At 38.6% G+C, this 23,418-nt stretch overlaps 1 pseudogene; it reads right to left on the reverse strand.

The window, feature by feature from the left end:
- Positions 1–1,261: 1,261 nt before the first annotated feature.
- On the reverse strand, positions 1,262–2,416 carry LOC103587527 (annotated as a pseudogene).
- Between the last annotated feature and the right edge of the window lie 21,002 nt (positions 2,417–23,418).

Genomic DNA, 23,418 nt, shown 5'->3' on the forward strand with positions numbered 1-23,418 from the left:
TATTTGTGACCTTTTCTATAAAGTGATTGGAAGAAATTAGTCCTATTAGCTTTTAGACATATTGGAGGTTTTGGGTAATAGTAAAAATAAAATACATATAAATTGCTCTGAAAGTATAGAAATGATTGTGTAATCATGATTATACCCTGCCTTGTTTATAGTTTACAAGAATTATAACATCATTTTATTTGATCCGTATGGGAACTGTGTGAGATTGACAGAGAAATGAAAAGTCCCATAGCTCTGAGGAAGTCTAATTCAGACAGCTGTGCTGGCTCTAACTTTACCTTATTGTCAAGAATCCAGGTGAGGATAAAGGAGTGAAGGCAGATGGATGTGGAAAAGCGTTTTAGGTTTGCTTCTAGGAAGAACTGTCAGCTTGGGCTAGGTGAGCATGTGTAAAAGGAGAAGCAAGTCACTTCTCTCAGTTTTCTTTTTTTTTTTTTCTGTCTTTTTGTCTTTTTTCCGTGTCTGGCAACGGATCGCAACCCTCAGTGTTGCCCCCGTACCGGACCGGGGACCGGCAACGGGATCGCAAGCCTTGGCGTTGCTCCCGCGCCTCGCTCAGCCAGTGAGCGGGAGCCGGTCTGTATGTGGGATCCGAACCCTCGGACGGGAGCACCGCCGCGCTTCCCAAGCGGCGCACTATCCAGTGCGCCACCGGGCCGGCCCCCACTTCTCTCAGTTTTCGAGGCATCTCTAGAGATACCCAATAACAAGAGAGCAGGAAGGGAGAGCATATCAGTGTACAGTAAGTCAAAAAGATGAAGGTATAATATAACAGAGTAGGGAAGACCAAGAGAACCATTTAGAGCAAGATGACTATATTAGGGTCTCTGGTCAGTCAGGTCACATGAGTAAGGAACATTGTCACTGGGAAGATACTGTCCCCAGAGGCTAAGTAGACAAGATTATCTGGTGAGTTAGATACATGGTTAAAGTAATACTTTTTTTAAAAAAAAGGTAAAATGGATATTTTATTTGTATTTAAACTCAGAACCAACCAACCAAACTGATACTAATATTATCATGATGAGGCAAACTACAAAACATCTTTCTACAAATATTGGATAAATGAACACATTATGAATTGTTGTAAAATAGAGCAAAAGGGGCAGAGGAAATCAATGAAGCACATTGTAGCTTAACTCTTTACCTTAAACGATTGAGTTTTTTGGTAAGTAAAGCCTGTCAATCTCAGAAAATATGAATATCCTTCACACATCTTTGTACCTTTATTTCCTATTCTTGAGGTTAGATTCTAGATCCTAAAGATATCCAGACTAGTATTATATTTAGTTTTCAATAGCCAAAGACAGCTTTTCTCATGCTGTCCATTAGCAGCCAAGGCCTTTGAAAACTCTTTGGTTAGACTCCAAGCGTACTTCGTCACCCCCCACCCAAATTGACACAGTAGGCACAATGAGAACCAGAATGTCAAGGAAGAAATATGTAGTTCTAAAACAAGAAAAATCTCATGAAAAAGAAAGTAATATAGCCACTGCCCAGATCGAGATTGCATAAGATATCCATCTTCACACATCTTCAGCTGTATGTTCTTGGACTGATTTGGGGATAAATCCATGGTACTAAAATAGTTGTTGGTTTGCTGCCTTACATTATGGCTTTCCCCAGCAGTTTCCAAGGTGGCCTCCAAATCACTGGCAGGAGAATTTTGCTGCAACTGGTTCTGGTGCTGTAGAGATTCCACTCCACAGTTCTGGAATGGATTGGTCCAGGCCTGGTTGTTCTAGGCTTGTGTACATCAGGTCTGGCTTTTCCAGAACTGGTTGCTCCAAGACTGTCTGTTCCAGATCTGGTTTCCCCAAGTTGGGTTGTTCCAGGTCTGGTTGCTCCACACTGGAAGATTTCCAGAAGTGTTCATCAGGTTTCTCTGGTGACAGGAAGAATGGAGGTCCAACTATTCTGTTGATGTTGAGCCCTGAGTCACACTGTTGCTCTTCTTTTACCAGTTGTTTTCCTGCCAGCTCTTATGATTCATTCTCTAGTTCTAGGATCAAGTCTTAACATGTTTGTAGCCAAGGTTCAGGATGTTGGAAAGTTCTTGAATCTGTCTGCTAGAGGCTGAGGTAATTCTGTCCCCAAAATCATTAAGCACACACAATTCTGATCTTGTTTCTTGATCTGACTGTTATCTATCTTCATCGAGCTCTTCTCTACAGAAGTAGGTAGTTTTACTTTGGGACTAGAGGAAGAATCAGGGCTGTCCTGAATAAGCAGATACGTGGAGGAAGGAAGAGAAGAGACAGTCTCTGAGTGGGGCACCTCAGCAGATGACATTTGCAAGGGTGCATAATTTTCTTTAGGTCTGTAAGTCTCAGGCTTGGGGAAGAGTCCCTAAAATCAGATTTTTAGGGCAAGGTGGGCTTTGGGGAGAAGCGGAATCCACAGTCATGTTGTTAAGTAGAAGGAAGAAAAAAAAAAGAGGTGAACTATAAGAAAGGCCAAAGCTTAAAGACTTAAGTATTTAAGTGGAAGATCTTAGAGAAATATGAAGATCTGAAGACGTAAAAGTATTCAAATGCTGGAGTGAAATGGAGTTGCCTCTGCAGTAACAAGGACCCACCAGTCCATACAGCAAAAGGTAAACAACAGACTGGGATCGCAACCCTCGGTATTGCTCCCGCGCCTCGCTCAGCCAGTGAGCGGGAACCGGTCTGTATGTGGGATCCGAACCCTCGGCGGGAGCGCCACTACGCTCCCAAGCGGTGCACTATAGCAGTGCGCCACCGGGCCAGCCCGAAACAACAGACTTTTGTATTGGGAAAAGTAATTCAGTGGAGACTATATATCTATATCTATATATGTGAGAGTACTTTTAAAAGTTCATGGAAAAGTGGAATTAAAACATAATATGTATCTTTTCCATGAACTTTTTAAAGTAGTCTTGTGTATGTTGTTTGTTTGGTTTTGGTAACAGCTTTATTGATACTGTACAATTCACCCATTTAAATTACACCATTCAGGGCTGGCTGGTTAGCTCAGTGTGGTGTTATAACACCAAGGTCAAGGGTTTGGATCCCTGTATTAGCAAGGCCACAAAACAAAACAAAAGACAGTATACCAGTCAGTGGTTTTTAGGATATTCAGAGAGTTGTGCAACCATCACTACAGTAAGATTGTGCAACAGTAAGTTGTGCAACCATCACTACATCACCTCAGAAAAAAACCCTACACCTTTTAGCAGTCACTCCCTATTCTTCTCTTCCCCTAGCAAGGAGGCTGTTAATCTGCTTTTTAAAATTTTTTTAATTTTTTATTTTGTGGCTGGCCAATAGAGGGAACCAACCATATAAATGAAATCCTACAACAGTATATGGTCTTTTATGTCTGGTTTACTTCACTTAGCATAACGTTTTTGAGGTTCATTCATACTGTAGCATGTATCAATACTTCATTTGTTTTTATTCCTGATAGTATTCCATTGTATGGATATACCACATTTTATTTATCCATTCATCAGTTGATGGACATTTGGGTTGTTTCAAGTGTTGGGATATTATGAATAATACCGCTTTGAACATTCTTGCGCAAGTTTTTGTGTGGATGTATGTTTTCATTTTTCTTGGGGATATACCTAGGAATGCAATTACTAGGTCATATGGTAACTCTTGTGTTTAACTTTTTCAGGAACTACCAGATTGTTTTTTTGAAGCAGCTGCACTATTTTACATTCCCACCAGCAGTGTATGAGAGTTCCAATCTTTCCACATACTTGTCAACACTTATTATTTTATGTGCTTTTGTTATAGCCGTCCTGGTGGATGTGAAGTGCTATCTCAGTGCAGTTTAGATTTTCATTTCCTTGATAACTAATGATGTTGCATATCTTTTCATGTATTTATTGACCATTTGTATATCTTCTTTGGAGAAATGTCTGTTCAGATCCTTTTCCTATTTTTTTAACTGAGCTGTCTTTTTATTGAAGTTGTAAGAGTTCTTTTTATATTCTCAGTACAAGTCTCCTGTCAGATTTATGATTTACAAATATTTCCTTTCATTCTGTAGGTTTTTTCACTTTCTTGATGGTGTTCTTTGAAACACTAAGTTTTATTTATCTTTTCTTTTTTTTTTTTAATTGGTTGTGCTTTTGGTGCCATATCTAAGAAGCCACTGCCCAATCCAAGGTCACAAAGTTTTGCTCTGATGTTTTCTTCTAAGAGTTTTATTGTTTAGCTGTTACATTTAGATCTTTGATCCATTTTGAGTTAGTTTCTACTTGTGATATGAGTCCAACTTCACCTTTTTGCGTATGGTTATCCAGCATCATTTGTTGAAAAGAATATTTCCTTCCTTGTTGAATTGTTTTGGCATCTTTTTCAAATATAAGTTGATCATAATGGTGAGAGTTTATCTCTGAACTTTTAATATTCTGTTCCATTAATCTGTATGTCACTCCTAATGCCAGTGCTGCACTATTTTCATTACTACAGCTTTGTAGTAAGTATTGAAATCACAGAGTGTGATCCTCCAGCTTTGTTCTTCTTTTTCAGGATTGTTTTGAGTATTCTGAATCCCCTATGTTTCTGTATAGATTTTAGGATGTATTTGTCAATTTCTGCGAGGGAAGAATCCAGGTGGGATTTTGATCTATTTGGGGATTATTGCCATCTTAAAAATATTGTCTTCCAGTCAAAGGAGTGTGAGATTCTTTCCATTTACTTAGATCTTCCTTAATTACATAAAACAGTGTTTCGTAATTTTCAGAGTGTAAGTTTTACACTTCTTTAGTTAAATTTATTCCTAAGTATTTTATTTTTTGATGCTATCGTAAATGGAATTTTTTTCAAATTTTCATTTTCAGTTTGTTTATTGCTCCTGTACAGAAATACAATTGATTTTTGTTTTCTGCATACGAGATCATGTCTTCTGCAAATAGAGCTAGTTTTATTTCTTCCTTTCCAATTTGTATGGCTATTATTTCACTTTCTTGCCTGATTCTCCTGGCTAGAACTTTGATTATAGTGCTGAATAGAAGTGGCAAGAGTGGAAATCCTTGTCTTGTTGTTGGTCTTAGGGTAAAAATATTCAGTCCTTCACCATTAAGTGTGATGTTAACTGTTTTTTTCATAGATGTCCTTTATCAGGTTGAGGAAGTTCTCTTTTGTTTGTTGAATGTTTTTGTCATGAATAGGTGTGGAGAGATATTTCTGAAACAATCTCATACTGAAAAGTTGCAAGTACAGTACAAAGAATTTTTTTCCTAAACTGTTTGACAGTAAGCTGCCAATTTGATGCTCTATCACTCCTAAATTCTTTAGTGTGATTTCCTATAAACAAGGACATTTTCTTATATAACCACGATACAACGTCATCAATATCAGAAGGTTAACATTGATGAATAGAAATGGGCATCCTTGTCTTCCTGATTTTAGAGGAAAGGCTTTCATCTTTTCACCACTGAATGTAATATTACCTGTGGGCTTGTCATATATGGCCTTTATTTTGTTGAGGTACACAATACAGGTATTCCTTCTATACCTACTTTGTTAAGAGTTTTTAATGTGGTGTATCATATTTATTGATTTGCAAATATTGAACCATCCTTGCATCCCAGGGGTAAAACTTCCTTGATTATATTGAATGATCTTTTTAACATGCTGTTGAATTGGGTTTATTATTGTTTTGTTGAGGATTTTTGCATCTGTGTTCATCAGGGATATTGGCCCATAATTTTCTTTTCTTGTGTTCTTTTCTGGCTTTAATATCAGGGTAGTGCTGGCCTTGTAAAATGAGATTGAAAGTATTCTTTCTGATTTTTTGGGAAGAGTTTGAAATGGATTGGTATTGGTTCTTTAAATGTTTGGTAGAATTTAGTAATGAAGCCATCAAGTCCTGGGCTTTTCTTTGATGAGAAACTTTTTATTACTGATTAAGTTTCCTTTACTCATTATTGATTTGTTAATATTTTCTATTTCTTCATGATTCAGTCTTTTTTTTTTTTTTTTCTTAAAGATGACCGGTAAGGGGATCCTAACCCTTGACTTGGTGTTGTCAGCACCACGCTCACCCAGTGAGCAAACCGGCCATCCCTATATGGGATCCGAACCCGTGGCCTTGGTGTTGTCAGCACCGCACTCTCCTGAGTGAGCCACGGGGCCGGCCCTTCATGATTCAGTCTTGTTAGGTTGTATGTTTCTAGAAGTTTATCCATTTCTTCTAGTATATCCAATTTATTGGTGAATAATTGTTCATAGTGGTCTCTTATGATTGAGATACATCAAAAAACTAAAAGTAGAGTTACCATATGATCCAGCAATTCCACTTTGGGTAGCTATATGTCCAAAGGAACTGAAATCAGTATGTCAAAGGCAATATCTGCACTCCTGTGTTCATTGTAGCATTATCCACAATAGCCAAGATATGCAATCAACCTAAGTGTCCATCAGCCAATGAAAGGATAAGGAAAATGTGGTATATATACATAATGGAAAACTATTCAGCCTTTAAAAAGAAGGAAATTCTGTCATTTTTGACAACATGGATGAACGTGTAGGACATTACTCTAAGTGAAATAAGCCAGGCATGAAAAAACAAATACTGCATGATCCCACTTACGTGTGGAATCTGAAAAAGTCAAACTCATCAAAGTAAAGAGTAGAATAGTGTTTACCAGAGGTGGCTGGTGGTGGTAGTAGTGGGGGATGGAGAGATGTTTGTTAGTCATAGGGTACAAAGTTTCAGTTAGACAGGAAAAATAAGTTATTGAGATCTGTTATACAGCATGGTGGCTATAGTTAGTTATAATTTATTGTATTATGTATTTCAACATTGTTAAGAAAGTAAAAATCAAATGTTCTCACCACAAAAAATAAGTATGTGAGGTGATAGATATATTAGTTTGTTTAGTGCTTATACATGCACACTGTATACATGTATCAAAATATCACATTGTACCCCACAAATATATATAATTATTATTTGTTAACTTAAGAAATAAAGGAACAACAAAGCAAAGGAAGAAAGAAAATTAACATCGATACATTACTATTATTTAAATCTCAGATCCTATTCAAATTTTATCAGTTGTCCCAATTATATTCTTTCTGGAGGATACATTCAATGAAAGGATTCAGTTCAAAATTAGTGTTGTCTTTAGTTTTTATATCTTTATAGTCTCTTCAAACTGGGATAGTTCTGCAGTCTTTACTTGACTTTCATTACCTTGACTTGAAATTTACAGACCAGTTACTTTGTAGAATGTCCCTACTTTGGGCTTGTCTGATTATTCCTCATGATTAAATGCAGGTTACCTAGCTTTGCCAGGAATATCACAGAGGTGATGCCATTTATGTTTTTTGCATTGCTTCCATCAAGGGGTGCTCAATTTCGATTTGTCTCTTTACTGATATTTACTTTGATCACTTTAAGGAGAAGTTCCTGCCAGACTTCTCTACTGTAAAGCTACTGTTTTTCCCTTTGTTAATAAGTATCTTCTGGGGAAATACTTTATCAGTATGGACTTATGATGTTCTATTTTACTTATAAGGCTTTAATCCATTACTGTCATTTAATCTAATATTCAAATTGTCACAAATATGGGCAGTGGAAATCTTTCAAGCCGGCTCCTTTATCCATTTAACATACATCATTCTTTTAGCACTTTCTTGTTTCTTGACCCAACAAGATGTTCCAGTCTCGTCTTGTACTTTCCCTGCCCTAGTCCTACAATCAACCATTTTTTCCAAGGAGCGATGGTTCCTTTTAGTGGAAAATAAAAATTTAGAAACCAAGTTCTGGCTGCTAGGTGTACTCATTGCTATTTGGAGAGGATGGGAAGAATCACTGCTCTCAGGCCCTCTTAGTGGATACAGTTAGGAAATACATGTATGCAAATAAATAGGTACTTTATATGTGTGTATGAATATATGTGTCTATGTGTGTATATATATATGTACATACGTATGTATACATATTTGTGTGTATAAATATGAATGTACATAACAGTACACATACACAGACACATGCTTATGTCTCTTTATTTCCATATCTGCCTAAATGTATTGAAAACCTCAAGTTCACACAGGTATGTCCAATTTCAATCCACAACTACAAGGTTCATTTTAGCTTTTATCCTTTCCATGTTTGTAACTCCTTTCCCTTATAGTGATGACCGTGATTCTCAATAAGTGTAATATATACAGATATTTAATGCATCCCTCTGAGGCTGCCACCTCCTTGCCTTTGAAGTGCTCTTCAGCCTCTGTCTCCAACGGAAGAGGATGAACCCCAACTCAGGCTGCCTGATGAGTGGTTTTGTGTTGGAGATTTGATACCCACTTGGGGCTCTTCTCTTGCAAGTACAAGATTTGCTAGACTGTCCACTAGAGGCAATCACACCTTGATAACAATGAGTACGTCTAGTGCCCGGATCTTGGTCTCTAAACACCATCTTAAGCTCCTTACTCTCTTAAGCTTTAATTACCAAGTTGGACCATTAAAGGGCAAGAATACTGTCCTAACCCCACTAAGAAATGTGGATATTAAAACCTGTATTAGCCTTTATTTTAAATACCCTTAAAGTTTGTAAATAGAGCTGAGTACAAGGCCAAACTTCATATGTTGTCTATAAAATTCAGAAACAGAGTGATAGAGAAGAGGATGAGTAACCTTGTACTCAAAAACAACAGTATCTTGGCTTTTTCCTTAAGTTATTCTTGTTGGTGGCTATAAAACAGGTGCTCTGATGAATGGGGACTTTTAAGTACAGAGTGGTAGTTGGATTTAAATTTGTAACCATTTATGTAGGAGAAGTATTTATGTATAAGTACATTTTCTAGAAGGAGATACATTAAGAATGTGTTTATCTCTGGATGGTGGGATCTAGGTAATTTGTATTGCCTTATGCTTTTTTCTTCTTTTTTTAACTATATCTGCAGCTAACATAGATAACTTTGTTTCTGTATTATATAAGTAATTATTAAATAAAGGACATAAAAATAAAACAAATGCTTCAAACACCCAGGACTGAGAACTCCTGCTTGATGGTCCTAGGGTATGGAAAAAAAAACTAAACTAAAGTAGAATCCTGTGTCCTTATTCTTAGGAAAACCTTTGATAGACATTTAGTTTTTACAACCTTTGGCCTTCTAGTAGCATAGAATCTTGGCACTGAGTATCCTCTTCTCCGGTGGTATAGACATCTGATATGGATTGAATGTTTGTCCCCTCCAAAGCTCATGTGGAAGATTGATCTCCAACATGGCACTATTAAAAGGTGGGGCCTTTAGGAGGTGACTGGATTCATCCATTAATGAGCTAATTGATTAATGGGTTATCATGAGTGTGGACTGGTGGCTTTGCAAGGAAAGTACATGGAAACACTTGCCATTCTCACCATGTGATACCCTGGTCGCCATGGGACTCTGTAGAGTTCTCACCAAGAAGGCGGCCTTCACCAGATGTTTCCCCTGAACCTTGGACTTCCCAGCCTCCAAAACTGTAAGAAATAAATTTCTTTATAAATGACCCAGTTTCAGGTACTCTGTTATAAGCAACAGAAAACGGACTAATATAACATCCTTATGCATTAACATTTTTTTTTTTTTTTTTTTTTTTTTTTTTTTTTGTGGTGAAGTCTGGTTACAGATATATTTTTAATTTTTGAAAACTTTATTTTGGACTAAGTTTAGACTTACAGAAAAGTTGCAGATATAGTGCAGAGTTCCATTATATTGCCCCCGCTTCCTCTATACATAATGATAGTATAATCATCAAGAACAAGAAATTAATATCTTTATCTTTAGTTGATAAGTATCTTGGGGAAGATAGTTTGGGAATATGCAAATCCTTTTTCACCGCAAACTTTTTTAGCATCTGCTGGTGGATCTTGACTGCAACATTTATTACTGTACCTAATGGTGACTATTTCCCTCTTTCCTTTTTATTTATTAATTGGAATTCTTCTGTGAGGTAGAATTTTCTTTCTCTCTTTCATTTATTTACTTATTTATTTATATCAATAGGGACTAACATATTTATCTTAATCTATGTGTTAAAATTCAATACTCTTATTTCTTTTTTTGCTCAAATTATTCCGGCTTTATCCATTAGGAGCTCCTTTGGGTTGGCTTCTGTGTACTTTAAATTAGCCCCCATCTTTTTTATGGAAAAGTATGATTTTTTAATTTTTTTGTCTTTTTCGTGACCGGTAAGGGGATCGCAACCCTTGGTGTGGTGTCACCCACACCGCGCTCAGCCAGTGAGCCACTCCTAAATAGGATCCGAACCAGCGGCGGGAGTGCCACTGCGCTCCCAGAGCAGCACTCTCCCGAGTGCGCCACAGGGCCGGCCCATCCATCTTTTTTAGAGCATTTCTTTACTCCTGTTCCAGGTTTATCTTATATTTTCCATGTCCTAGCCCGTGAATCAACCACTTGGTTCTTTTTATTGGAAAGTGGTATTTAGAGACCAAGATCTGGGCATTAGATGTACTCGTTGTTACTGAGGTGTGATTGCTTCTAGTGGACAGTCTAGCTAGTCTCACATATATACATATTTATATTTCTATATCTATCTGTACATATATTAAAAATCACGAGTATACTCTGATTTAAGTTTAGTACCACAATTTTAGCCTTTTCCTTTATAACTTCTTTCTCCAACAATGAGAACACTAGATTTCATTATCTACAATACATTTACTTGTTCAGTTCTAGTATACACATAAAGTAGTCTCATAATTGCTAGCCCATATGTCTATGAGAAACAGAAATAATAAGTACATCACAATACTTATATACAGTTCTTTTTGTCTTTAGCCTTATTGTATCCAGTCAAAGTACTATTGTCCATAGTTAGGTTAGTTCTTTTCTTTTACACCCCTTCTCTATGATTATGTTATTCATTTATTATACAGTATTTATTTTTTATTGTATTAAAATATACATAACATAAAATTGACAATTCTAAGCATTTTACAGTTCAGTAATACTAAATTCATCCACGTCATTATACACCTGTCACCACCATCCATCTCCAGAACTTTTTTCATCTTTCCAAACTTAAACCCTGTACCCGTCAGATAATAACTCTCCATTTTTACTCCCCTTAACCCCTGGCAACTACCTGTCTGCTTTCTGTCTCTGGATTTGACTACTCTTAAGTACCTTATATAAGTGGAATTGTGTAGTTTTTTTTCTTTTGTGATTGGCTTATTTCATTTAGCATGTCTTCAAGGTTCATCCATGAAGTAGCATATGTTAGAATTTTTTTCCTTTTTAAGGCTGAGTAATATTCTCTTGTATATACCACATTTTGTGAATCCATTCATCCATCAGTGGACACTTGGGTGACTTTCACTTTTTGGCTGTTGTCAGTAATGCTGCTGTAAACATGGGTGTACAAATATTTGTTTGAGTCCCTGCTTTCATTTCTTTTGGGTGTATACCCAGTGGTGGAATTGCTGGATCATATGGTAATTCTCTTTCTATTTTCTGAGGAATTGCCATACTGTTTTCTACCGTAGTGCTGTACTCTTTTACATTCCCACTAGCAGTGCACAAGGTTCCAATTTTTCCACATCCTCACCAACACTCATTATTTTCTGTTTTGTTTTGTTTTTATAATAGCCATCATAATGGGTGTGAGTGGTATTTTATTGTGGGTTTTTTGTTTTGTTTTGTTCTGTTGTTTTTTTGGCAGCAGGCTGGTAAGGGGATCTGAACCCTTCACTTTGGTGTTACCAGCATGATGCTGTAACTCAGTGAGCTAACCGGCCAGCTCTCATTGTGTTTTTGATTTGCATTTTTCTAATGATTAGTGAGTGATATTGAGCATCTTTTCATATGCTTATTGGCCATTTGCATATCTTCTTTGGAAAAATGTCTATTCGAGTTCTTCGCTCATTTTTTAATTAGTTTTTTTTTTTTTTTTTTTTTTTTTTTTTTTCCGTGTCCGGCAACGGATCGCAACCCTCAGTGCTGCCCCCATACCGGACCGGGGACCGGCAACGGGATAGCAAGCCCCAGCGTTGCTCCCGCGCCTCGCTCAGCCAGCGAGCGGGAGCCGGTCTGTATGTGGGATCCGAACCCTCGGACGGGAGCGCCGCCGCGCTTCCCAAGCGGCGCACCATCCAGTGCGCCACCGGGCCGGCCCTAATTAGTTTTTTTTTGTTGTTTTGTTGTGGGAAAATTTTTTTTAAATATATTCTGAGTATATTAACCCCTTATCAGATATATAATTTGCAAATATTTTCTCCCATCTTTCTGTACCTGGGTTGTTTCACTTAGAATAATTTTCTTCAGGCTCATCCATGTTTCTGCAAATGGTAGAATTTCATTCTTTTTTATGGCTGAGTAGTATTTCATTGTATATATTTACCACAATTTCCTTATCCCAGACTGAATTTTCTTTTTTATTTTTATTTTTTTGTCTTTTTTCGTGACCGGCAACGGATCGCAACCCTCAGTGTTGCGCCCGTACCGGACCGGGACCGGCAACGGGATCGCAACCCTCGGTGTTGCTCCCGCACCTTGCTCAGCCAGTGAGCGGCCGGTCTGTATGTGGGATCCGAACCCTCGGCGGGAGCGCCGCCGCGCTTCCCAAGCGGCGCACTGTAGCAGTGTGCCACCGGGCCGGCCCGACAGAGTTATATTTTAATACATGTATACAATGTGTGATGATCTAATCAGGGTAATTAGCATGTTCATCATTGACTTAATCATTTCTTTGGGATGTGAACGTTTGATCTTTTCTACTTATTTGATAACATGCGGTAAATCATTGTTATAGATTCCTGGGTCGACTGTACTCCAGGTGGACTTGTTTTTCCTATCTAGCTGTAATTTCGTGTTCATTAACCAGCTCCTTGCTTCTCCTCCTCCAGATTTATTTTTGATGTCCAGTTTATTTTTTCTTTTGTTGCTTCTGCTTTTTGATGTCATATCCAAGAAATGTTGCCAAATCCAGTGTCATGAAGATCTTGCCCTATGTTTTATTCTAAGAGTTTTATAGTTTTAGCTCTTACGTTTAGGTCTTTGATCCAATGCCCCTGGAATTTTTTTTTTTTCCTTTTTGTCTTTTTTCGTGTCCGGCAACGGACCGCAACCCTCAGTGTCGCGCCCGTACCGGACCGGGACCGGCAACGGGATCGCAACCCTCAGTGCTGCGCCCGCCCCTCGCTCAGCCAGTGAGCAGGAACCGGTCTGTATGTGGGATCCGAACCCTCGGCGGGAGCGCCACTGCGCTCCCAAGCGGCGCACTGTAGCAGTGCGCCACCGGGCCGGCCCCGTCCCCCTGGATTTTTTGAGTCAGAGTTAGAAAGCTTTTTCCTACACCAAGATTAAAGAAGAATTTAACCATCTTTTCTTTCTCTACTTGTATAGTTTTATTTTTACGTTTTGTTCCCTTATCTATTGGGAGTTTATTTTTGTGAATGGTGTTAGATATGGATCTAATTTTAGCTTTTTCCCAGTGACTACTTAGTTGTCCACACACTATTTATTAAAAAGTGCATCTTTTATAGTGAGTTGAAATGCCACCTTTGTTAAATACTAAATTTCCATGTTTATTTGAGTCTAATTCTTTTTTTTTTTTTTTTTTTTTTTTTTTTTTTTTTTTTTTTTTTTCTTTTTTGTCTTTTTTCGTGACTGGCAACGGATCGCAACCCTCAGTGTCGCGCCCGTACCGGACCGGGACCGGCAACGGGATCGCAACCCTCAGTGCTGCGCCCGCCCCTCGCTCAGCCAGTGAGCAGCGGCCGGTCTGTATGTGGGATCCGAACCCTCAACGGGAGCGCCGCCGCGCTCCCAAGCGGCACACTGAAGCAGTGCACCACCGGGCCGGCCCTATTTGAGTCTAATTCTGTACTCCCTAGTCTTTTCTACATATCTCATTGTCTTTTCATGCTCTAGTACCGTACTGTTTTCATTACAGCGGCTTTCTAGTATGTTTTAATGACATGTGAGGCTAGTCCCCCACTTACAGTTTTTCTTTTTGGGTGTTTTCCTAGCTACTCTATGTGTTTGTTTTTTCCATATAAACTTTGATATCAATTTGTCTAACTCTATGAAATAGCTTTTTGGTATTTTTATTGGGATTCTGCATTATATTTTAAACTATACTTGTCAGAGCCTTGGGAATACTTGTCAGTATCACTGCCACTCAGGGGCCCTGAGATGGTGGTGTTGGGGGAGGAGGGTGGTCCTCTGACTTCCTCTGCCCTTCTTGAACCAGAGTAGGTTAGTTTTATGAATTAGACTTCCATAAGATTTCAGTAGAAGAAAGCATTTCTTTAAAAAATAGTTTGAAAACCATATCATAAAGTGGATTCTACTTGAAAACTCAGTGACATAGTGCTTTTGATTTGATCTAGTCAGTGAAAACTATTCTAATTGTTAGATTGGTTATGTAACCATCAGTTGCTCTCTTTACATCTCCCACCATTGAGCCTAGTTTGCCTACTGGGGCAACACAAAGTGGGTTCACTCTTTTACCTAATAGTCACAAATATTTGAACATTGCTTTTATGGATTGGTCATGGTATAGTGAAGAGGCCATTTTAATACAGATCTTTTTGGGCTGGATAAGAATGTAGGTAATTATTCTTTGGCTTGCATTGCTATCGGGATTATGGAGCCACAATGCCTGGGCTTGAATCCTGGCCCTACCCTTTGCCTGTGTGTGATCTGGATTCCATTACTTTCCTTTTCAAGCCTCGTTTCCTCGTCAGCAAAATGGGGATAATAATAGTATCTACCTCAGGTGTGTGGTGAGAGTTCAATGAGAATGCGTGTAATGTGTGTCTCTATCATATAGTAAATGTTCAATAATTGTGGACAAATAACAATACCACCATTATTATGAAGAAGAGAAAAAGGTGTTGTGTATTTTATTTCTTGATGGAACAGCAGGGGTGTAATTTCAAAGTTGTAGGCAGCTAGCTAGATGGTGTGACTTTTCTTAAACCAAAGTTTATGTATAAATTTTGGCTGGCTGGTAGCTCAGTTGGTTGGAGTTTGGCCCTGTGACACCAAGGTCAAGGGTTCAGATTCCTGTTTGGGCCAGCTGCTGAAAGGAAAAAAACAAAAAAGTTTATATATAAATAAACAGAGTAGCATCTGTGGTAAAACACAAAAACAAAAAGAGTCAGAATCTAGGCTGTTACTTCATAAACTACTTGAAGTTATTATCCTATGTGTGGAAAGAACTGTACATAAGATAAACTTTTACCTTGGTAAAAAGATTAAGAGCATGGTGCTTTGGTGTCTAGAGACTTGGGTTTGAATTCTAGTTCTTCTACTTAATGCCTATGTGGCTCCAACCAAATAACTTTTCTGAGGTTTAATTTCCCCATCCAGGAAACATGGGAATATTAGGGGATCTATCTAATGAGTTTATCAAAGGTATAATTCCTAAAAAAGTGTATGTGCTGTGCAAGATACTGACTGAGCATTCAGTAAGGGTCTGTCCCAGCACACAGGCTGTGCTCTATCTAAGGTTGACCCCTTTACTTATGCAGTAGATTGCTTACTCAAGTTTCCTGCAAACCTCTCTTCTCTCTTTCTCCTTCATTATCACTTTCCTTCAATTAAATCTTTTTTGCTTCAGATTGTGATAGGTAGATAGGTAGATAGATAGATAGATAGATAGGAGTTTAATTTAGATATCTTCCTTTATTTTGATGAGGCTATCTTCTGGGTCTATTTTAAGTAAATAGAATTGGTTGCAGTGATTCTCATCCTTTATCTTTGTGTGATAAAGTCAGAAGTATAAACTAAGGGTCTTTCATCTTCAGCAATATTGACATCTTGCGCCAGATAATACTTTCTTGTGAGGGCTGTCTTCTGCCTTATAGGATGCTTAGCAGCATCCCTGGCCCCTACTCACTACATGCCAGTAGCACTCTTCACTTGTGACAATCAAAAATGTCTCCTGACATTGCCTGGGGGTGGCAGGGAGGCAAAATTGTCACCTGTTCAGAACTACTGACTACAAACATTGACTCACCTATAGCAATTATAAAGGGATAATTATTTACCTGTTTTCCTGATAGTCTCATAAAGTACCATCTGTTACCAGCCTGCACAATGACTGTTTCTGAAATCTGGAAATGACAATATACAAGTGGAATTTGCATGTATGTTTGTTAAGAATGTTAGTAATGACATAGTTATTGAGGTGGTCTATTTGCATCTCACCCCGTAGGACCGTAATAATGATGTGATTATAATAATAAGGTTTATCATTTTGGATGCCTACTATGTAACAGGCCCTGTTCCTTGGTGAAATTTATTCAAACATATTTTATAGGAGAAATACTGTGAAGGCTGCCCAAGTCTGATGCAGCTCTGGGTGATCCTGTCAATTTAATGGACCCATGTGAAGATTTTGCCTGACTCTTTTTTTTTTTTTTAATATTCTTTTGTTTATTCACCTGACTCTTGTTTGGCAAAGTTAGATAAGGCCAAAGAGTCCAGTTGGACCAGAAGAGTCCAGTAGTATTCAGGATCTCAACAGTAGAGAGGTCATTTGGTAAAGGTGAGGGTATATAATTACTGAACATGGTCTTAAAGTAGTCAGTGGATCATTGCAGGCATGAAGAGTCATATTAAGGCAGAGTATAGGTCAAGTTTCCCAAACTGGCATTATCTGAGGTGGGCAGATTCTTTTCTGTCAGAACCATGGTGTACATACAGGTGGAACTGAGCCCTCAGGCAGATATAATACCCCTCTGTACAGAGTATGAGTATTTATGCTTTGCTTTCCTTGGAGGGCTGTCTTGAGAAAATTAGTTACAGGTTACTAAATCTTTCCAGCCTGTGACTTGACTTAATCTGTAGAAACTATGGCAGGGGTCGTTAAGCTTCCTTTGCCGTTCTGGGTTCATGGAACATCCATGAGGAAGATGACCCATATGTAAAATTAATTCTGAATTTGAAGAAATGTTAACGTTGTATGGTATTCTTTATGTTTCGTTTTTAAAATAAAGAATCTGTCTAATTCAAATCCTGGGTTAGAAGTTATTTGATGTAAATGTTGAAAATTTTTGAGGGAGACTTTATTCAAAGTTTAATCATTCTGCTTTTATTTGTATTTGGTGCTTGCCACTCTTAATTGGTTGCTGGGAATGTCAGGTTTTATTTTTAAATCTTAACTGTGGTCTAATGTGAGTAATTAGTTTTGAAATCATGTATGAGTAAAGACTTGAGTTAAAAGATTTAGCAGAGCTGGCTGGTTAGCTCAGTTGGTTAGAGCTTTGGTGTTATAATGCCAAAGTCAAGGGTTTGGGTCCCTGTACCAGCCAGCTGACATTAAAATATACGTATATATTATAGAGAGAGAGTGAGAGAGAGAGCATACTTTATTAACTTAGTTGATTCCTACTGTACTTACATGGGCCTCCTATTTCTTGTGGTCAAGATAGCATCGATGGAAATAATTGTTGTCTCAGGACACACCCAAGAAGGTTTAGATAATTACCATGTTAATTGGACTACTGTTTCTTAGTAAGCCTTCTTTGTTTAGCACTTGTTTGGTATGGATAGTTACTTCCCAGTATTCAAGTGGTACTATTTCCAGGATGACTTTTGGTGGTTGATATTTATAATGTTGTATAATAATTTTGTATTTGGTGGTTGCCTTCCTTATATTTTACTGTGTATTATGTTTTAAAAAACTATTTCTAAGAACTTTTTATTGAAATATAAAGTAAGTGTTTAGCTTGATGCATTTTCATAAACTGTATACGCCTGTATGTATAATCAGCACATGACTAGTACCTCAGAAGTCCATCCTCATGTTCCTTTCTAATCAGTACTCCTACCCCCAGGGGTAATGACTATCCTGACATGAAGGCATGGCTTGATTATATTTATTCTTCTACTTTATATAAATGGAAGGATACAGTATTTACTCTTTTGTGTCTAGTTTCTTTTACTCAACCTTATATTAGTGAGATTCATCCTTATTGTTGTGTTCTATATTATTCCTTTTCATTGCTGTATACTAATCCATTGTGTAGATATACCACAATTTATTTATCTTTTCACTGTTGATGGGCATTTGATCATTTCTAGTTATAGCTATTATGAATAGTGTTGTTATGAACATATAAATGCCTTTATTTTGGGTATATATCTAACACTAGAATTGTTAGGTCATATTGTCAGCCTTAGTGTATAGTGCCATTTTTTGAGAATGGTTATACAAATTTGCATTCCTACAGCAGTTTTTGGGAGTGTGGGTTGCCCTATAACTTCTTGAACACTTGGTATTTGCAATCTTTTTCATTTTAGCCATTATGGTATGTAGTAGTATCTCAGAAAATCTCCTATGGGGAAAATTAACTGTGAATTTGGGGCCTCTTGGGGCTTTAATCTGTCACATAAACCTCATGCAACACTGAGGCTTTAATAATATCTCTTCTCCCAGTAGATCGCCTCTACTTGGGCCAGGCATTACCTTCAGTCTGTGCTCAGAATTAGCAAATACCCTCCAGCGAAGAAAACAGGTGATGATCAACAGCTCACCTCAGAGGGCTTTCTCAAACTCTGTGGAATTCCAGTTCATCCAATCATCATTTCTTCCACAACTCTCCATTTTTGAAAATGTGATTTTGTAATTCTTTGTGGCTTTTCCTAGTTGCTGAACCTGAATTGTTTTGCCGTGACATACTATATTCTACCCAGAAATGGAAGTTGTCAGTAGGTTTTTGGGATTTTCTATGTATACAGTCATGTTGCCTATGAATCATGTTAGTTTTTTTCCCCTTTCTTTCCCGTCTTTATGTATTTTTTTCCTTGCTTTATTGGACTGGTTAGAACTACCAGTATAGTATTGAATAGAAGAAGTGATAGTGGCATCCTATTTGTGGGGGTTGGGAGGGTTTGCAATAGTTTACCATTGAGTATGGTAATTGACAAAGTTTCTGTAGATACTCTTTCTCAGATGAAGGAATTTCTTCCCTTTTTTTTCTAGTTTGTTGACTTTTTTTTTTTTTTTTTTTTTTTTGGTCTTTTCGTGAGACCGGTTGCACCGCGCTCAGCCAGTGAGCGCCCCGGCCATCCCTATATAGGATCCGAACCCGCAGCGGGAGCGCTGCTGCGCTCCCAGCGCTGCACTCTCCCGAGTGCGCCACGGGCTCGGCCCTAGTTTGTTGACTTTTTTAACAGACATGAATAGTGGTTGAATTTAGTTAAATACTTTTTCTGCATCTACCAAGAGATTGATTTTTCTCCTTTTTTTCTGTTCATGTGGTGTAATGTATGCTTTTGCAAAATAAGTCACCCATAAACCCACCATATCTACTGTAGTAATTATTTTCATGTTCCCTTTCATGCACGAGATGTTTCTGTGCAATCTCTCTCTTTTTCTTTAAGCCTGTTCTACATTTAATCCTGCCATACATTTTCCTTTTTATGGGCAGTGTATAGTGAGATATGGTTCTCAGCTGAGGCACTCCTTTAGCACATTGGAAGAGGCTCCTTCCATTACGTATTTCTGTTTTATATGGAGGGGAAAGAGTAAAAAACTGAATACTTTCCTTGGAGCATGTATTTTAACTTACATTAATTTTTGTTTCCTGGTTTTTGTCATTTGGGATTGTAAGGGAGGAGAATGGGGTCAGGGAAGGACTGAGAGGGTGGTAACCAGGAGCTGGAGAAGAAAGCCATACTGTATCATTTCCTTAAGCACTACCTTCTGCTCTTCCCCTTCCCACGCTTCCTCTTTCCCTGTAGTTCCAGCTTTTCCACAAGTCAACTGTGTGACTGCCCTTGGGCAAGTCACTTAACCACTGAGCTTTTGTCTCTCATCTGGGATTGGGGAGGATGACCATAGACAGCTGCTGTGACCTACCATTTGGGGAAAATAGGAAGATTAAATGAATAGTTTATAAAGCATGTGACACTTTAAAAAAAATGGGAGTGATTGTTAGGTTTAGTTTTGTACAGTGGCACCTGTCTCACATTTTCTAATAGCCTGAAAACTCCATGTGGAAGAAGGATACTTGTGAAACACCCTTGGTCCTCCAACTACAACTGTAAGAAACCTGTAGTTAACTATGGCAAGAAGTATAAAACACAGGTTTTGTTCATTTGCTTAAACCTTTATAAAGCCTCTGTAAAGTCTCTATAAAGTATTCTGTCTGTTAAGCCTGTCACTTTTGGAATTAACAACCATTGATGTGTATGTACCAAATCTAAAACAAAATTTGCAAAGCACTTATCTCTAAAATGATATTGCTGTAGGATCCCTTTAAATTGCAACCACTCCAATTCATTTAAGGATTCATTTGTTGATCTTAAAGTTCTTTCCAGAGGGCCGGAGAACAGAGTTAGAACAACTGACATTCTGTCTGGAACAAAGGCAGTGCATCTCATCCTGGGAAAATAACATTTAACTGACAGAGTTTTATTTTATACCCACCTTAATGATCTAGCTGGTGTATGAAGTGAGGTATATCTGCCCCTATAACTGAAGAGCCGTGGGTAGATGATTCCCTGAGACATGTCATTATTTTTTTAGGTTAAGTAGCAGTAATAGTACTTGGGGTTATCTGGTCTTTAGACTGTGTTAGTATATTGAGATATCCTGAGGCTCTTACCACCACTACCTTGACATCTCTGCTTACTTACCTCTGCCTTGTATGGGGAAGCAGGGATGTTTTGTGGTGTTTTGTTTTGTTTTTTAGCATATTCATTGTTACAAACCATACTTATTCTTTATGCCCCTTATGCAGTCTTTCCCCTTCCCACTTCCTCACCTCTCTCTCCCTCTTCCCTTCCCCTCTAATAACCATAGATTTGTTCTCTCCATCTGATAGATTAACTTTTCCTCGGTTGGTTTGTTGCCTAGATGATCTGTCCAGTACCAAGACAGGTGTGATCAAGTTCTCCCCTATTATTATAAATCAGATGTTTCTGGGGCCGGCCCTGTGGCTCACTCGGGAGAGTGTGGCGCTGGTAGCACCGAGACCGCGGGTTCGGATCCTATATAGGGATGGCCAGTGCGCTCAACTGGCTGAGCGTGGTGCAGACTGCACCATGCCGAGGGTTGCGATCCCCTTACTGGTCAAAAAAAAAAAAAATCAGATGTTTCTTCTATTACTCTGGAGTGTAATTTGTGGAAAGAGAGGACCTCTTTTTTTTTTTCTGGTCTCCGCTGGTGCCTCTCCTTGTGTCAGTGCAGTTGAGAGTCTGGTATGCCATCCACGTGGTAGCTGTGACTGCTGCTGTAGACTAGCGGCTTTTGCAGCAGCCATGGCAATTGCTGTGACTTTGGTGGGCTACCCACATGAAAATGGTGTTTTTGGTGTTCTCTTTACTTGGTTGCAGCTCGATTTGGCTTCCTCTGGCTCCACGCCTTGGGGCCCCAGGGTGTTGGCAGCAGCTTGTGGTGTGGTTTTGATTCCAGGCATTTTTCTCTCTGGGATCTTCCTCTGCATTTAGGAGTGCCATAGGCCTCAATTTCCACCTATGGTTACAGGAGTGGGTGGGTGGATTCTACAGAAGGGAGTTTTTGATTTTTTGTTGTTGTTTTGGTTTCGTTTTTGGCAGTCGGCCAGTACAGGGATGGAACCCTAGAGCTTGGTGTTACCAGTATCATGCTCTAACCATCTGAGCAAACCGGCCAGCTTTCCTGTTCAGGTTTATAGGTCATCATTTCTAAATCAGGTCTAACTTTAAATTTGTGGGGAGGTGGTATAGAAATAAGTAGAGAGCAGAAGGCAAAGTAAAATTTCCCAATCTGCTATTACATAGGCTGTGAAACACTTCAAGAGATATAAGAAAAAGACTGTAAAAGGTCATGTAAATAAAAGATTATTTGCAGAATAAAATTTACTCTTGGTGTAGGAATTTGGAAATGACCTTCTATTTGGGGATTTGTTTTTGCAAGCGTAAACTTTAGGCCTTTACGTGTTAGTCCATGGTCTTTATTTATTTATTTTTTTTAATTTAATTTTATTTTTTTGTCCTTTTTGTGACCGGCCGCATCGTGCTCAGCCCGTGAGCGCACTGGCCATCCCTATATAGGATCCGAACCCGTGGCGGGAGCGCTGCTGTGCTCCCAGTGCCGCACTCTCCCGAGTGCGTCACAGGTTCGGCCTTAGTCCATGGTCTTTAAATGGAGCTTCTAGTTGTAGTTGACACCAAGCTTCTTGTTTTTCCACCATATTCCTCATGCTTTTTTCTTATCAGGTCTTGCTCAGGTATTCCCTTCGACTTTGGTTGTCCCCTTGCCTTTTATTTGGCGTGCTTCTACTCACCTCCTCTGTCTCCCCTCTCTCCTCTCCTAGGCAGGGTTAGGTGCCCCCTTTTCATTACTCCCATAGTACCCAGGGGACAACTTTGTGAGTACACTTAATAGTGACCCGTTTTCATATCTGTCTCTGTCAGTAGTCTGGATTCCTTAAGAGCAAGGGCTCTGTCTCACTCATCTTTATAGCCAACATGTGTGGTGCAGTACCTGAACCTTAATAGGCCTCCTTATATGTTTGTTTGGATATGGAGGGTAAGGCAGGAGACAGGACTGGGAGTTAAGAGCCGAGTTCTAATTGTAACTTTTTTTTTTTTTTTTTAAAGATGACGGGTAAGGGGATTGTAACCCCTGACTTGATGTTGTCAGCACCACACACTCCCAGGTGAGCTAACTGGCCATCTCTATATAGGGATCCGAACCCATGGCCTTGGTGTTATCAGCACTGCACTCTCCCAAGTGAGCCACGGGCTGTCCCTCTAATTGTAACTTTTTGTGGTATGATCTTGGGCAAGTGATTCCTTTTTTTTTTTTTTTTGGTGGCATCTGGCTGTTGCAGGGATTGAATCCTGGGCCTTGGTATTATCAGCACTATGCTCTATATGCTCTAACCAGCTGAGCTAACCAGACAGCCCACAAGTGATTCTTAAATCACTTAAATCACTCCTTGAGCTTCAGTTTCCTTATAGGGGACTAGCCCACCTGGGGATCTTGTTAAAATGCAGATTCTGGGGAGAGGTAGGGGGGAAAGGGACACAAAAATCAACTACATTATATATTGATAAATTAAAAAATTTAAAAAAAATTTTTTTAATAAAATACTTAATTTTCTTAAAAAAAAAAAGAAACAAAAACTCCCTGAATATTTGTCTAATTATGTGCACACTTTTGTGCAGTGAAATCAGCAAATGGTGAATGTTAGCTTCTTGCAGAAATAGTAGTGTACTTTGTAAAAAGTATTGCTCTATTACAGCAGTATGAATTGGGTGAATATGCACCTAGCCACATCTGGGAACATCAACTTCTCATAACTAGGTCACCTGAAACATCAGAATACCCCATACATTACACATGTTTAGTAATGTTCATTTGGCCAACATTAAAGAATAAACTTATTCTACTTAAAAAAAAAAAATGCAGGTTTTGGCTTAGTAGATCTCTGGTGGATTCTGATATTTTGCATTTTTAACAAACTTCCAG

This window comes from Galeopterus variegatus, unplaced genomic scaffold, assembly GCF_000696425.1.
Source record: "Galeopterus variegatus unplaced genomic scaffold, G_variegatus-3.0.2 Scaffold457, whole genome shotgun sequence".
Taxonomy (NCBI): Eukaryota; Metazoa; Chordata; class Mammalia; order Dermoptera; family Cynocephalidae; genus Galeopterus; species Galeopterus variegatus.